The sequence below is a fragment of the Acomys russatus genome, chromosome 7 (assembly GCF_903995435.1).
Source record: "Acomys russatus chromosome 7, mAcoRus1.1, whole genome shotgun sequence".
Taxonomy (NCBI): domain Eukaryota; kingdom Metazoa; phylum Chordata; class Mammalia; order Rodentia; family Muridae; genus Acomys; species Acomys russatus.
Genome location: NC_067143.1, coordinates 19,848,817 through 19,864,810, shown reverse-complemented (window position 1 = coordinate 19,864,810; position 15,994 = coordinate 19,848,817). Strand labels below are relative to the sequence as shown.

General features: G+C 45.3%; 1 protein-coding gene across 5 annotated transcripts in view; it reads right to left on the bottom strand.

The window, feature by feature from the left end:
- Positions 1 to 15,994, bottom strand: part of Apba2 (amyloid beta precursor protein binding family A member 2) — an 881,206-nt gene that overhangs the window by 140,052 nt on the left and 725,160 nt on the right. Inside the window, exon 1 of one of the 5 annotated variants that reach the window (XM_051148673.1) lies at positions 15,788 to 15,943. The exons of 3 other annotated variants lie outside the window; for them this stretch is intronic. The gene's annotated coding sequence lies outside the window, so the exon portion shown is untranslated. Of the gene's footprint in view, positions 1 to 15,787; positions 15,944 to 15,994 lie in introns of those variants that run through there. One more of the 5 variants, XM_051148669.1, reaches the window with a different exon arrangement.

The following is a 15,994-nucleotide window of genomic DNA, read 5'->3' as shown; positions in this document are numbered from 1 at the left end:
AAGTAATAATGATAATACTGATGTTGAGGGAGACTCAGAGTGAGACTAATACATAGAAAGTCTTAACAAATACAAGACTGTGTGGGCAATCCAAGCAAACACACACACACACACACACACACACACACACACACACACACACACAAACATGTAGGGTTTAGGAACACAAAGAAATAATTATTTTAATAACAGTAATTATGTAACAGATTTATGCATTTTAACATATTATGTACTTAAAACAGTATATAATTATATGAATACGTTTATGTTAAATAAGTTGGGGGTTTTTGTTTTTGTTTTTGGGGTTTTTGTTTTGTTTTGTTTTTTGAGACAGGGTTTCTCTGTGTAGCCTTGGCCGTCCTGGACTCTCTTTGTAGACCAGGCTGTCCTCAAACTCACAGTGATCCACCTGCCTCTGCCTCCCGAGTACTGGGATTAAAGGCGTGCGCCACCATGCTCGGCTAAATAAGTTGTTATACAAAATCTGGAATGACAAATAATAAAGTAAAAGTCACAGGAGGGTAAGGCTATGTGCAGTTGTGTGTGGTGACAAAGCTGCTCCCTGTGTCTCGTGCTACTTGACCAGTGAGCACTGCGTTATTTGGGGTTTGCAGAGTCATGGGAAGGGTTGAATGTTATCCTCACATTCAAAAGAAGCCACAGAATAGACAAGGGACAAACTCTCTGAAAATCATACAGGCAGCATAAAGCTTAATGTAGGCATCTTAGGAGCCAGGCAGGTGGTCAAGGGGTCCCGCCCATCGCCTCCTGGAGTTGGCTGGCATTTCCTTGGCAGATGCCACACCTCACTCGGTCTATGTAAGGAAGTGCTACACTGGCTCTGAATGTGGCTTCCATATCCACCAGGAAACATTCTGAAAAACATCCCTTGACTCCATTGGGGCGCTTTGTAACCTTTTGGCTTCTCCCTCCTTAACCATATAAAATCTCTGTCATTCTCTGTGAGGACCAGAGAAGCCACCCCATCGTCTGGAAGCCACACTAACCTTGCAATCTCCAGAACCATAGTGGATAAGTCCATACTACCCAAGCCACCAACCAGCCTTACCACTGTTGGTGTGATGCCGCCTCCCACCTCTGTTCTCACTGTTCTCACTATAAAAGATCCGCAGACTTGGACGTACACTGCTCCCATCCAACAGGTGCTGAAATCAGACTCCCAGTGCAGCAGGCTTAGAAAGGAGGCTTCGTGAGGAACCTCTTTCTTCTTGTGTGGCCGGATCAGCTCTCAGAGGGACAGACTACTTCTCAGGACACTGAATGCCAGCCCTGTGTCCCTCTCTCTTCCACGCGCGCTCTCTCCTCTGTGAGTTGACATGCCCACATCTGTGACTCCCACAAGAAGCAGAGCAGACGCTGGGGCCGGGCTCTTCGCCCTCCAGAACCAAGGACCAAAGTACTTTCATATTTTCTTATAGAGTGCCCAGCCTCTGGCATGCTGCTACAGCAACACAATATGGAGTGAGTGAGAGGGAGGGGGGAGAGGAGGGAGGGGGGGCTTTAAAAGGGAAATTGAAGTATAGATACACTCAGAAGGCCAGTAAGGGAGCCAGTATAAGCAGAAGTTAAAGAAGCCTCAACTGTCCAACAAGATGAAGGAGCCATTCTCCTTCACCAGGACCACAGGCTCTTCCTGGGGACAGGGTTTCCTATACCACTACTCATCTTCAACTATCTCTGAAAGCTCTGGAGTCCGCCAACAGCAGTGAACAAGTCTAGGAACCTTGCTCCACCCCATGGTCGAGGCCCAGCCTCCTCATGTCTGTAAGGCTCTGTGCAGCCAAATGTGGCTTCTATCCCTTCCTTTGTCAAGGCCATACTCCTCCGGAATACATAAGAATACATAGGCCTTGCTCCCAAGGCGCTTGCCCTCTAGAGGCGGGTAGGTGATGCTACTCTGCTTCTAGATGCATGTTCCTGTGCTTTCTTGGACATACGGTAGAACCACAAATAACAAGCAGGCCTGCTGCCAAGGGCTGCGTGCTCAGCTGCAGCATCCAGGGGCACAAGCAACAACAAAGCATTCTGCAGGACCAGGGAAAATAGTGGTGCTGACGTCAAATCTATGTCCCTAAATCTATGTGAGACAATTACAGCAACAACTCAAAATATGAAAGCCTGAACTACTCAGGCAGCACTTACACACACACACACACACACACACACACACACACACACACACAAAGTTACGGCAAGGTGGGAAGACACAGTCCTTTGGCCCTGTGTAGTCTGCGCTTCTGCAGAGCAATCCAAGGGGTGTAGCAGGGACCAAGAATGCCTGTGAATAAGAGGGGCCCCAAGTAAAGAAGGGGTGCTTGTGGGGAAGCTTGATGAAGAGGAGAGGGAGAGAGGAGAGATGGAAGGAACCAGAAGGGTGACTTCAGTGTGGACTGGGTGCTGCAGGCCATCAGACTGGAAAATAGGTCCCCGACTGGGGACACACCTAGGAAAACACTGCTGGAGGTGTGTCGAAATTAGCCAGGTCAGAGACTGTAGAAGACAGAGAACCAAGAGAAGTGGGGATAGGAACCAGACATTAGGGCATTTCAGAAAGCCATGTAATATAGACAATGAATGAAAAAGCTCTGTGAACCAGGTTTTCAGCTTCCACGAAGCTGAAGAAAAGACATGGAAACTAGAAAAATCTAAATTAGAACCTCAAGAACGAGGTTGCAGAACTCAGGTAAGAATTAGAAATGTTTGATTAGTAATGAAATTTTCTATTTTAAGCAACCCAAAGGAACATATGAGCAAATAAACAGAGCAGGTTATACCAGGAAATACAGACAGAAGGGAACAAGGCTTGGGAAGCTGAAGCTAAGGAGGGAAAAAAATAATTCTAAGCTGGAAGGGAATGGTACAGGCCTGTGAGCTCCAAAGCTCAGGGACTGGAGTGGAAAGATAACTAGTTCAAGGCCAGGCTGGGCAACTTAGTGAGAATATATCTAAAAAAAAAAAAAAAAAAGTCAAGAGGGCTGGGAATGCTGTTAAAGCCTGTGAGTGGCCCTAAGGCCAATCTCCAGTAGCAGTCAGTCAGACACAGAAACACACACACACACACACACACACACACACACACAGAGAGAGAGAGAGAGAGAGAGAGAGAGAGAGAGAGAATTTCCTTTCGTCTCTATAGAAATGAAAGTTATTGAGGATGGCTGAGGTCAAGAAGAATAACTGTAAAAACTCTTAAAGAAGAAAACCAAAGCAAGGGAACTGATAAATGCTGAAAACTCATTCCAGATACTTCTTTATTTAAAAAGGAACTATTTAAATCGAAACAGCCTACCAGGTATTAAAAATTCTAAGTTTGGGGGTTGGAGAGATGGCTCAGATGTTAAGAGCACTGCCTGTTCTTCCAGAGGACCTGAATTCAATTCCCAGCAACCACATGGTGACTCACAACCATTTATAATGTGATCTGATGCCTTCTTCTGGCCTGTAGGAGTACACACGGGCAGAGCACTGTATACATAATAATAAATAAATAAATCCTTTTTTTAAATTTTTAAGTTTGAATACCAGTCATTATTGAGGTATTTCCTAGTAAAATAATAAGGTTAAAAGGTAGTACTGAGTCTAATTACATTTTTCTACATGTAGACATCCAGGTAGACCAGCACCATTTGTTGAAGATGCTGTCCTTTTTCCATTCAACAGATTTGGCTTCTTTGTCAAAAATCAAGTGACCATATGTGCGTGGATTCATTTCTGGGTCTTCAATTTGATTCCATTGGTCAACCATCCTATTGCTATGCCAGTACCATGCTGTTTTAATCACTGTTGCTCTATAGTACAGCTTGAGATCAGGTATGGAGATTCCTCCGGAGGATCTTTTATTGTACAGGATTGTTTTAGCTATTCTGGGTTTTTTGTTTTTCCGTATGAAGTTGAGAATTGATCTTTCAATTTCTTTAAAAAATTGTGTGGGTATTTTGATCTAGCCAATGAACAGGACATTCTCCACAGTTATGTGGAGAGAGGGGACTGACTCAGACATGAACTCTGGTGCCCCATATTTGACCACTTCCCCTTGGTAAGGAGGACTGGTGGCACTCAGAGAAAGAATAAGCAGGCTACCAAGAGGAGACTTGATAGCCTATGACCATATAGTGGGCGAGGAGATCCACCTCGGTCATAGACCTAGGGGAGGGGAATAGGGTGAAAGCGAGAGGGAGGGAGGAACGGGTGGATACAAGTGAGGGGAAAACAAATTAGATATAATCTGAATAAATTAATTAAATAAAAAAATTTAAAATAAATTAAATTTTTAAAAGGTGGTACTGAGAAGTGGCGTTCCAGGCCTAACTGTCTGACCATGTTCGCAGATCCCTGAGCAGCTGTGCAGAAGGAAGAGCTGGGAACTGCAGCGTGAGAAGCTCTGGAGTGCTGTGAACAGAGTTTGAGCAGCCACTGAGGTACAGATGACCGAATGCGAATAGAGCAGGGACAAAGAATACCAGGCTCCTGTGGCCTCAGAGGGAACGGGGACTCCTATGGAAACTGGTCTGCAGGCCACAAAAAGTCCAGCGCCGTGGAGTCGGAAAGCAGTAGAGCAGTTGTTTGGCAAAAGAAAATGCAATACAGACTATCATCCAGGCTGTGCCATGGTTCCTGCTCACTGCCTTTTGCCAGATTTATGTCAAGTTAGTAAAACAGAAAGATCTGGAAAGTATATGTTTTGGAAAGGAAAGGAGTCTGAGTTGCTAGTGGCATATAAGGTAATTACTAAGAGGGTTTATAAGTTTTAACGAAATTGGTGCCATTAGGAAAAAAAACATGGGTTAAGCATGGAGCTTAGCTGCTAGAGTGCCCGCCTAGCATGCACAAAGGCCTGGGTTCAATCCCCAGTGCTGCATAAACTGGCTGTGGTAGCACAGGTCAGTAATAACAGCCCTTAGGAAATAGAGACAGGTGGATCAGAAGTTCAGTCCTCAGCTGCGAACTTTGTGGTCAGCCAGAGCTATAAAAAGTCTTGCCTTTAACAGGAAGGAAGGCATAATTCATTGAGTTGGGTCCAGTATGGTCTACGTACTGAGCTCCAGGCAAGACAATGCTCCATAGTGAGAACCTGTCTTATAAATAAATAGGAAAAGAAACAAACATAGACAGTGCACTGGGACTATAGGAAAGATACCTGTAGGGCAAGACCCTACCCATCAGGAGCTCCAGGGCACAACAATGCAAATTAATTTGAAAGGCTGGTGCCTGGAAAGCAAGGTAGCCATCTTGAAAAAGACTACTTGGGGAAGAGTCTTCCCAAGGCTCAACCACTAAAGTACACAAACCACAGCACCCCTGGGCTGAACTGGTCCAGCAATACCACAAGCCAATGGAAGAACATGGCACCATCCACATGGAGCCAGTTTTCCAGGCAAGATGCAATATTTATAGAATACTTAGGGATTAGGAAGGTTTGCACCAATGTTGCATCAAGCCACCAGGGCAGGCTTGTGGTGACAAGGTTGGGTTCCTTGTGCAGAGCTCCACAGTGGGCCGCCCTTGGAAGGTCAGGATGAAGCCTAAGTCCCAGGGGAGACCTCTGGAAGTGTCAGGAAAGAAAATGGAGCCTCCAACACTGAGTGAAAGGATCTCAAAAGAGAGGCCATGTGCGCTGCAGAACAGGCCACGCCACCAAGAGCACTGGACATTAAACATGGTACTATAAGGTTTGGTGTGTGCCCTTTGTCCTGGTTAATTTTTTGTTAGCTTGACACAAGCTGGAGTCATTTGGGAAGATGTAAACTTGCTTAAGGAAATGTTCCCATGAGAATGGACCACGAACAAGGCAATGGGGATTTTCTTGATTAATAATTGCTGTAGGAGGCCATGACTCACCGTGGCTGGCACCATTCTTGACCAAGTGGGTCCTGGGTTGTGTAAGAAAGCAAGATGAGCAAGCAATGGAGAGCAAGGCAGTAAGTGAATACTTCCACAGTTTCTACTTAGGCCCTGGCTCCAGGTGCTGGCCTTGAGTTCTTATGTCTCAAGGATGAGAGCTATAGGCTGAGATAAACTCTGTACTCCCCAAGTTGCTTTTGGTCATGGTTTTTCATCACTACAATAGGAATCCAGGCAAATACACCTTGCTTACTTCAGTCTTGTTTGGTCTAGCCTTTCCTTTCTATGCCTCAACTCTTCTCTTTGGAGATGATATGTAGAAAAAGAGAGGCAAAGAAGTTTACTCTCTACTGATGTGCAATGGAAGAATGAGACTCCTTCTTCTTCTTCTTCTTCTTCTTCTTTCTTCTTCTTTTCTTCTTCTTCTTTCTTTTCTTCTCCTCCTCCTCCTCCTCCTCCTCCTCTCTCCTCCTCCTCCTCCTCCTCCTCCTTTTTCCTTCTCCTCCTCCTCCTCCTCCTCCTCCTCCTCCTTCTTCTAACTAAAGCTCACTGTTGGGAGATTGCCTTGAGTCCCAGAGGAGGTGCTACACTAGACAGTGTTGGAACTAAGGAACTATGGAGACCTCTGATATGGACCAAATGCATTTTACATTATGAGATGACCATGGAGTTTGTGGAGTCAAAGATGGAATGCTATGGATTAAAAATGGAATGTGTTTGACTACTTGGTCCCCAACTGTTTTGGAAGTTTGCAGGCCTCTTGGGTGGTGGAGTCTTATGGTGGAAGTGAGTCACTGAGGGTGGGTGGCCTTTGAGGTTTTATGGTCAAGCCTTGATTCTTACCTATTTTCAGCTTCCTATTGTGGAGACATGTGGGAGGGAGGGCTCCCACTATGAGCATATACTGCCATGACGGACTGTACTCCTTCAAACCATGAGCCAAAGAAAAATCCATCCCCACTTAAGCTGTACCTTACCAGGCATTTGTTCACAACAATAATAGAATTAATAAAGGACTCCATAGAAATAAGATAGTCTGGGGCACTCTGCTCAAAGCAATGGAACTAGAACACCACTAAGGTGTGGTAATACCCAAACATCCACAAAGAAAGGCTGCATACCCAAGTGCACTATAACTAAAGCAAAGTGGGACTGTAAGATATGCTGAAGTAAGCCATAGGAAGGCAAGGATAAAGAGATGGATGAAAGATAAACAATATTTTTTAAAAAAGTAAAAGACATACTTAAACTCTAATACATCAATAGCCATTTTAAATATTAGTAGTCTAGCAATATTAAACAAAATGAATTGTCAGAGTAGATAAGTATATCCAGTTATATGCTGCCTACAAAAAAAAAACACAACACAAGTAGATTGGAAGTAAAGGATGGGCCTAAGTCCACCCTGGGTACACCCTGACTATACCCAATCTATTCTGAAAGTAAGAGGGTGGGGAAGAATCTGTCATGCAAAGACTAATCATGATAAATCCAAGGGGGCTCCATGGAGAGGAGATAAAAGGAGACTTCAGAGTAGAGGAAATTGACAAAGGCAAGAACAAAACCCACATAACAACAAGATGCTCAGCCTACCAGGATTCAGCAACCCTCGATGTCCACATCCTGGTTCATTAAAATAATCCCTGACCTTACAGAGGAGAAACAGAGAAATTCACAGTGCTATTCTGGATCCACACTCCACCCCTAGTAGGTGAAAAAGACCACTAGACAGAAAATCAGCAAGGATACAAAAGCAAGCAAAAGCACCGAATCTGTAGGAAAGAGTCTTGGAAGACTCCACCCACAAGCCACAGAACGCAGCTGCACGTGGCTTACTATAGTCAGATGCACACTTGGTAGAAACCATGCTCTGTTTTCCTGTTCTGGTCCATGGAATGCTGGGTAACAAGGAGGAGCTTCAGGTTCAGCCACCCCGTACTCTCCAGGGTCCTGTGCTGTTATGCTGTGATGGTTGGCAGGTTATGAAGTGTACTTTGACTTGTGGCATTTTGATGTTAACTAGGTACATCTGGCCACACCCCCACTATAAGTGAGGAGTGCCTGAACACATTTCTGACACGTTTTTCAGTAGTTCATGGAACATCCAACTAGACCAGCTTGAATGAATTCTAAACAATTGAAAGCACATAAAAACCAGTAACTGGAAAACCATAGGAGGGAAAAAAAATCCTCAAATACTCACAAACTAACCATCAAACTTCTAAAGAATCTATATGCCAAGGGAGGAAATATCCATGGAAATTTTAAACACATAGAAAAATGAAGCAAATTAAAGCATACTGTAGAATGTATTGTATGTGGCTCAGATAGCCTTGAAAGAAAATATACAGACAAATAAGCAAGAGGGGCAGAAGACAGCGTGTAAAAATCAATACTTTGTCTAAATATTGAGAACAAACATACAAAAGTTTAAAAAAAACTAAACTTATCATTTCCTCCAGAGTAGTCATGAGATGGGTATGAATAAAAATAAACAAAACATGCACAAGATCAATGAACTAAAAGCAAAGACATGCTAAAAATAAATAAATAAATAAAAGACCTCAACAAACACCATGGAGAGAAATACCATGTTCATGGATCAGAAACCAAACTGGATAAAATTTCACCTCTGCCTAAAATTACTTAGAAGCTTCAAATGTTCTGAAGACGTCTGTAGATGCGAACAGACTTATTGCAGCTTTACTAGGAAAGTTGTAGTCTAGAAAAATAATTGTGAAAATGTGTTTGTCTTTATATTGAGGGGACTCATCCTGCCTGATAGTAAGGCTTCCTACAAAGACAAAGTAGTAAAGACTGTTAAAAAAAAAGTGACTCAATTAAATGTGATCAAATAATTCTTTATGAAAGCAAAAGGAAACTAAAAGAGAAGAGAGCCTTTTCAACAAGTGGTGCTGGGCTATCTGGGCATCCAAAGATACAGAGAAAGAAAGGAGAAGAAAGGTAGAGAGGGGATGGGAAGGGAGAATGGTATAGTCTGTAACAAACAAACAAACTCCTCAAAGTAGAGCATAAGCTTAAAAGCATAAATATATAAAAGTATAAAAAAGACCCAAGGGAGGGCTGTGAGAGCTGTGACTAAGTGGAGCTGTCAGCCACAGCACCAAAGGCAGTGTGTATAAAAAGGGGGTATGATGAAAGTGGGTCTCATCAGAATTAAAACACGTCTCTCTCTCTCTCTCTCTCTCTCTCTCTCTCTCTCTCTCTCTCTCTCTCTCTCTCTCTCTGCCAACTTGAACTTAAGCAGATTATAGCAGAGGAGACACTTGCAAATCACACATCCAATGAAGCGCTTGTGTGCAGAACAGATGAAGAACTTTCAGGAAAAAAAAATTTTTTCTTAAATCTCCCAGCAACCTAATTAGAAAATAAAATTCTAAGGAAAAGTTCACCTAGGAAGTGACACAGGTAGAGAGTAGTCTCATTAAAAGTTGCCCAACAATATTAGCCATTAGTAAAATGCAAGACAGAACCACCGTGGGACATCAAAGCATGCCTACAAGAATGGCTCAAAGCAGAACAATGACAATGTCAAATGCTGCTAAGGATATAGAGCAACCAGGTCATCTGTGCATCCCTGGTGGGAATGCAAGCCAGTGCGGCACCTGGAGACTAGCCTGGCACTTCCTTTTCAATTAAAAATATCTTCCCAGTGCAGCCTAGAAACTGCAGACAACGGATTCCAGAGGGATAAAACTCATTTGGGAGTTAAGAGACGGCTCAGGGGTTAAGAGAACTGGCTGCTCTTCCTGGGGCCCCAGGTTCAATTCCCAGCACCCACATGGCAACTCACAACTTCCCTGTAACTCAGTTCCAGGAGATCTGATGGCCCTTCTGGCTTCTGCTGGCACCAGGCACAGACACGCATGTGAGTGCAAATAAAATAAAATTGTAAATTTTTTTTTAAAAATTGAAGACTCATTTATACAAAGAACGTTGTCCATCATCAGAGTCACAGATGCTAGATTTATAACAATTCCAAGTGGAAACTACGCAAATGTTCTTTAATAAGTAAACAGACCGACATGACAGAACCGTACCATGGGATACTCGGCAATAAAAAAAGAAATAATTACTGATACACGCAATGGCTTGAATGAACCCAAAGAAATAATGCCATGTGACAAAAGCCAATCTGGAATGACACTGTGAGGCTCTGCTCACATAAGCCGTTCATGCATAGCATAGACATGGAGAACAGAGGTCACCCTGAGTTATGAGTGGTGGGAGAGTCTTCGTGTGGCTGCAAGGGACAGCAGGAGGAGGTCCTTTGGTGGCAGCATGGCTAAATGGCTCCATGGAGCTCGGCATACCATCGCATAGAAATAGAAACACACACACACACACTGTGTGACTGTTCACATATAAGTTGTTAGCTATACCAATATCAATTTCCTGGTTTTACTTTCACACTGTAGTTTCTCTAGATGCTAAGGGTGAGGGAGAACTGGGTGAGGGTGTGCGGTAGATGGTAATTATGACAGGGAACTGGGTGAAAGAATGTGGTACAAGCCAGCACTGCAGGGAGCAGGGTGAAGGTGTGTGGTACAAGCCAACACTACAGGGGTGCAGGGTGAAGGTGTGCAGAGATGCCAACACTGCAGGGGAGCAGGGTGAAGGTGTGCAGAGATGCCAGCACTGCAGGGGAGCAGGGTGAAGGTGTGCAGAGATGCCAGCACTGCAGGGGAGCAGGGTGAAGGTGTGCAGAGATGCCAGCACTGCAGGGGAGCAGGGTGAAGGTGTGTGATACAAACCAACACTACAGGGGAGCAGGGTGAAGGTGTGTGGTACAAGCCAACACTGAATGAGTGCAGGGTGAAGGTGTGCAGAGATGCCAGCACTACAAGGAAGCAGGGTGAAGGTGTGCAGAGATGCCAACACCGCAGGGCACAGAAGGAAGGGTGTTTAGGGCTTTTCTTAACATGTCCTTGAACCTTCTCGTAAACCCCAAATGATTTTTAAAGAATAAGCCATTAAAAGTGTGCACCATCTCACCCCACAAACACAGCGTTGGTGGGACCAAGGCTTTCTTGGAGTCTGTCTTCTATGACAAGCATGCCTGTCAGGCTGCTGTCGGTGACACTGGCCATGACTATTCCTGCTGAACTGCAGTCTACTTCCCCACTCGTTTCTTTTAGCAGCAGACGTTAGAGCTGTGGTTAGCCCTGGCTGTGGTACCTGTGGGCAGTATGGTTTAGAGCAGGGGTCTAGAAGTATCTCTGCAATATTTTCTCACCTGCCCGAGGGGTTGGGCAGAATAAACAGAGTCCTGTTAGAGGCATAATCATGACTGGCCCTCAGCAAGGCGCAGGGCAGGGAAGTGTCCCTCACCTGGGAAGAGAGTGGATGTTTGTAAGATTGGAGCTGCGACTCTTACGTGTGTCCCCTGCCAGGCCTGGCTGCGTGACTATTTCCACTGCTGAGTAACAGAGCAACTAACAGAAGTGCAGGTCTCCGCCCCACCCGGAAGGGATCTGTACACTGAAAGTACCACATCACCACATGCAGCCACACCACATGGAAAGCAGAATTAGGAAAGTGCATTTCAAAATATGAACCCGAGAGAGAACCAAGTGCCAGCAGAGCACTCCTGGCCCAGCGTGGCCTCAGAATGGGACACACAGTATGTGGTGAAGTGTATTTACAGCCACAAAGCATGGGCTCTACTGCAGAGACCACCTGATGGGTACAGTTCGGCATTTGCCTTATATGAGCATAACTTGGCAGTCTCCTGCCTCCAATTGGCTGGGCCTGCTGTTAAGATTGGGTGAGTGGCTGGCTCATTATGATTGACTGAGAAGCCTGCTGTTATGATTGGTTGAATGGCTGGCCGGCTGTTAAGGTTGACTGAAGGGCTTGCTGTTGTGACTAGGTGGGGAGCTGCTATGATTGGCTGGGGAGTTGCTATGATTGGCTGGGGGAGGGCTGCTATGATTGGCTGGGGGGGCTGCTATGATTGGCTGGGGGTCGGGTGCTTAGTTATCAGAGTAACTGCTAGTTTGCATTTTGCTTGCCTGTCAAGCTGGATCACAATTCACTATGAACAAAGGCTGCATTGGGCCAAGTTTTAGCACTAAATTGGTTTGGACCAAAGTCATTTAACGGAGTCAAGATGAGATTTATTTCATCTTAACACAGTCAAAAATGTCACAGTGATCATTACTCAGTTGAGAGCTTTGGACCACATCTCACCCACAGCATCCATCCAACTTCCTCTATGCCGCCCACACACTTAACGCCTCGTACAGAATTTTCAAGCCTCAACTGCCACAAAGATCTGCAAAGCGCTCGGAACATACTGGTATCTGTATACCAAACCCTTGTACCATCCAAAGAATGATAAAAAGCAACATCTTTAAAAAAGGACTCTGTAACCTTTAGTTTCTGACAAGACAACATCGGTATCTTAGCAATAGAAACAATCAAGGAAGCATCCCCAACAAGCCAGCAGGAGGGGGATGGAAATAAGTGGCTGCATCTTAAAAAAAAAAAAAAAAAAAAAAAAAAAAAAAAAGATTTATTATGTACATAGTGCTCTGCCTGCATGTACACCTGCAGTCCAGAAGAGGGCACCAGATCACATTATAGATGGTTGTGAGCCACCATGTGGTTGCTGGGAATTGAACTCAGTACCTCCAGAAGAGCAGTCAGAGCTCTTAACCTTTGAGCCATCTCTCGAGGCTCCAAATGGCTGCATTTTTAAAAGGCAGAGAAGTGATCAAAAACGGATGGAGGTATGTCGAAAGTCTCTAGAACCAACTCGAAGCCTCTACCACTACCAAAGGCCAAACGTTTTAACTGAATTAAAATTAAACTCTGGCCCAGCCTGATACCTACCAAACATGTTGAAGTCCATGAGTTCAAAATGACAGTTAAGAAGGCTCAACGGCTACCTTTGGAAGGCCGTGAGGGGCTATGATGTGAAGCTGATTTCTCCCCCTCTGTGCAACAGAGTAAAGAAGAGTGATCTAGTGAGAAGTGTGAGTGGACGGCACCGTTCTCAGTGGAAAGGGTTGGTTATCCTGGGAACTTGCTTCCCACTCTCCCACACACCCTTTCCTCCCTTCCCACTGCCCACCAGGGGTTGACATCTCACGAGGCAGCTGCTGACACTGTAACCTCACATTTCCTGCCTATGGAACTAACAGCTGAAATAAATCGTTCTTCTTAACCAATTATGCAGATTCCAGACTCTGCTACAGCCAAAACCGTGAAGTGAGAGCAAAAGGAGCACTTTTGCTAAGAATTCCTCTCTGTTCTGCACCCACTGCGTGGCCACAAACAAGAGGCTGGGCACCTCTTCGTAGAAGCATACCCAGCTGAGGACCGAAGGAGAACTTACAGAACCAGAATATCCTTTATTTTAAAATAAGTCGTAAACAATAGTAACCACTGGAATGTATGCCCCAGAGCAGTTCAATCTGACCCCTGGTCAGCTTTGCTATAAACTTCTGGCCAATTAAAGAGAGTGGACAAACAGCATTGAGAACTCCTGGGCACCATGGAGGTTCCGCGACGGCTATTCTTGCTTTGTCAACTTGACTGCATCTGGAATGAACTAAAACCCAAACACCTGTGAGGGATTTTTCTTAAACTGAAGTAGGAGGATCAAGTGCTACTGAGGATCCCTGAGGTGGGAAGACATACCTTCACCGCAGCCCTCGGAAGACCCTCCTCTAATCTTGGCCACGCCGTCTGCTGGAAAGCCTACAGTGAGGACATGGGAGGAAGACGCTTTGCTCTTTGCCTGCTTGCTCTTGCCCTGCTAGCCAGTCCATTCCTTCACTGGTATGGCAGCCTGTAGCCAGCCAGCCTCGTAGACTAAACAAGTATGGGATTCTTGGACCTTCCATTCATAGGCAACAATTGTTGGATTAGCTCTAACACAGCCTGTAAGTCATTCTAATAAATGCCCTTTACACACACACACACACACACACACACACACACACACATAAATGCATATATATATAAATATGTATATGAGAGATAGGGAGCAGAGGTTCATTTTGTAAGTGCTGTTGCTCTGGAGAACCCTGACTAACACAGGTCCCTAACATTCCCATGGAAGGCAAACTTCTGTACCCTCTTCATACACCCCAAGATCTTGTTTGCCTTTAACGGGCTCTCCTTCCAAAGATGCTCAGTCCTCCCCAACCAGCTCAAAGCCAGGTGGCCCTGGATGCTATAAGAAAGCAGGCTGGCTGGGCGTGGTGGCACACGCCTTTAATCCCAACACTCGGGAGGCAGAGATAGGTGGATCGCTGTGAATTCGAGGCCAGCCTGGTCTACAAAGAGAGTCCAGGACAGGCAAGGCTACACAGAGAGACCCTGTCTTGAAAAATAACAACAACAAAAAGGCAGGCTGAGCAAGCCATGGGGAGCAAGCCAGTAAGCACTGTTCTTCCATGGCTCCCACATCAGGCCCTGCCTTTGGCTTCTTGTCTTGAGTTCCTGCTCTGGCTTCATTCAGTGATGGACTACAAGCTACAAGGTAAAGTAAACCCTTTCCTCCTGCAGTTGCTCTGGGTCATGGGGTTACATCACAGCAAATAAAACCCCTACGACACAACAAACAGTTTATAGGCCCAGCAATCCTCACTGTAACTGGAGACAATTTTCATGAATGCATTCCACTCCCCAGCTTTGCCTCATGACTGAGAACACACGGCACCCGGATGCTCCCACATGCCTGTCTGTAGCTAACCCTAGACCTAGGCAAGCCTCCCTCATCTGCCTCCAGAGTCTATATTTAGTTATTTTCTAGAAATGCTCTATAAATGGAATTGTACAATATGTAACCTTCAGTGTCTGGCTTCACTCACTCAGCATGCTTTTTGAGAGCCTGAGATAGCTTCCAATACAGATGGGGGATCTGATATTTTAAGGAGCCCTGGATGGATCCATCAATAAGCACACGGACCACTTTTTACTGTGAATTCTCATCCTCCACTTCCTGACTGTATAAGAACAGTGCTTGATTTGGCTCCTCTTGGGCCCAGGCTTAGTCCCAGTCCCAAAGGTGGCGTGTATGCACGTCCACACAGCAAGCTCGGCTTCACTTGCGCAGAGCTTCTGGGGCCATAGATTTCATTCCATCGTTCTTGATGATTATGACTTAGATATGGCTTCTCCCCAAAGATGCTGAAAAGTTGGGACCTAATTTAGAAGCTTTGAAGTAATGGAACCCTTAAGTGAGTAACTGGGTCATGTGCAGAGGCTCCACACTAAGAAGAGATTGATGCTGACTGCATGGGAGTAGGTTAGTTCTCACTAAAACGCCCCTTCTCCCTGTGGTCACACTGCCCCTCTCCTACGGGTGCACTTGGTCCCCTCTCCTAAGGGTTCACACGGCCCCTCTCCTGGGTGCATATTCCCCCTCTCCTCCATGTGCACACAGCCTCTCTCCTGCGTGTGCACACGGTCCTCTCTCCTCAGTGTACCCCCTCCTCTCTCAGGTGCACTCAGCACCTCTCTTCAGTGTGTGCATGGCCCCTCCTTCCTGTGTACGACATGCAGGGCTGCCCTGCTGTGAGGTTTGTGTGCTGGTGTTCTCTTATTATAAGGACATGGGGTGAATTGGATGAAGTCACTGTGGTTACCACATTTTTAACCTGACTGCCTCTTTAAAGACCCATTATCAAAATCATCACATTCTGAAGTATTAGGGTTGAGACCTCAACAGAAGGACTAGGGGAGAACGTAGCTCAACCCTTTCAGGGACTGATGACAGCATGTTGTCTGCTTTTGTGTGAATTTAAACGTTTCTTTAATGAAAAAGTAGGCTTAAAATGAAAATATTTTCTTAGCAAGTGGAAAGCCTAAGAAATTCTCTAATAGTAAAAAGACGTTTCCGTAGTCAAATCAAAACTGGGAAGAACCACTAAAAATGGGGCTCTCTTACTTTGGAAGTCTAATGAGGTCCACAGAGTCTGGGGCTGTCTCCTAAGTTTATACAGGCTCAGGTCTGATGAGACTGGACAACCGAGGCCATCAACTCCAGGCAGAGCCACGATGCTCATAAGCCCTGGGCAGCTCTGCCCCTCCTGGGGCAGCTGTGGGCAATCAAGCCGGAGCTGAGAACCACCTGCAAAATACACTCATTAAAGCA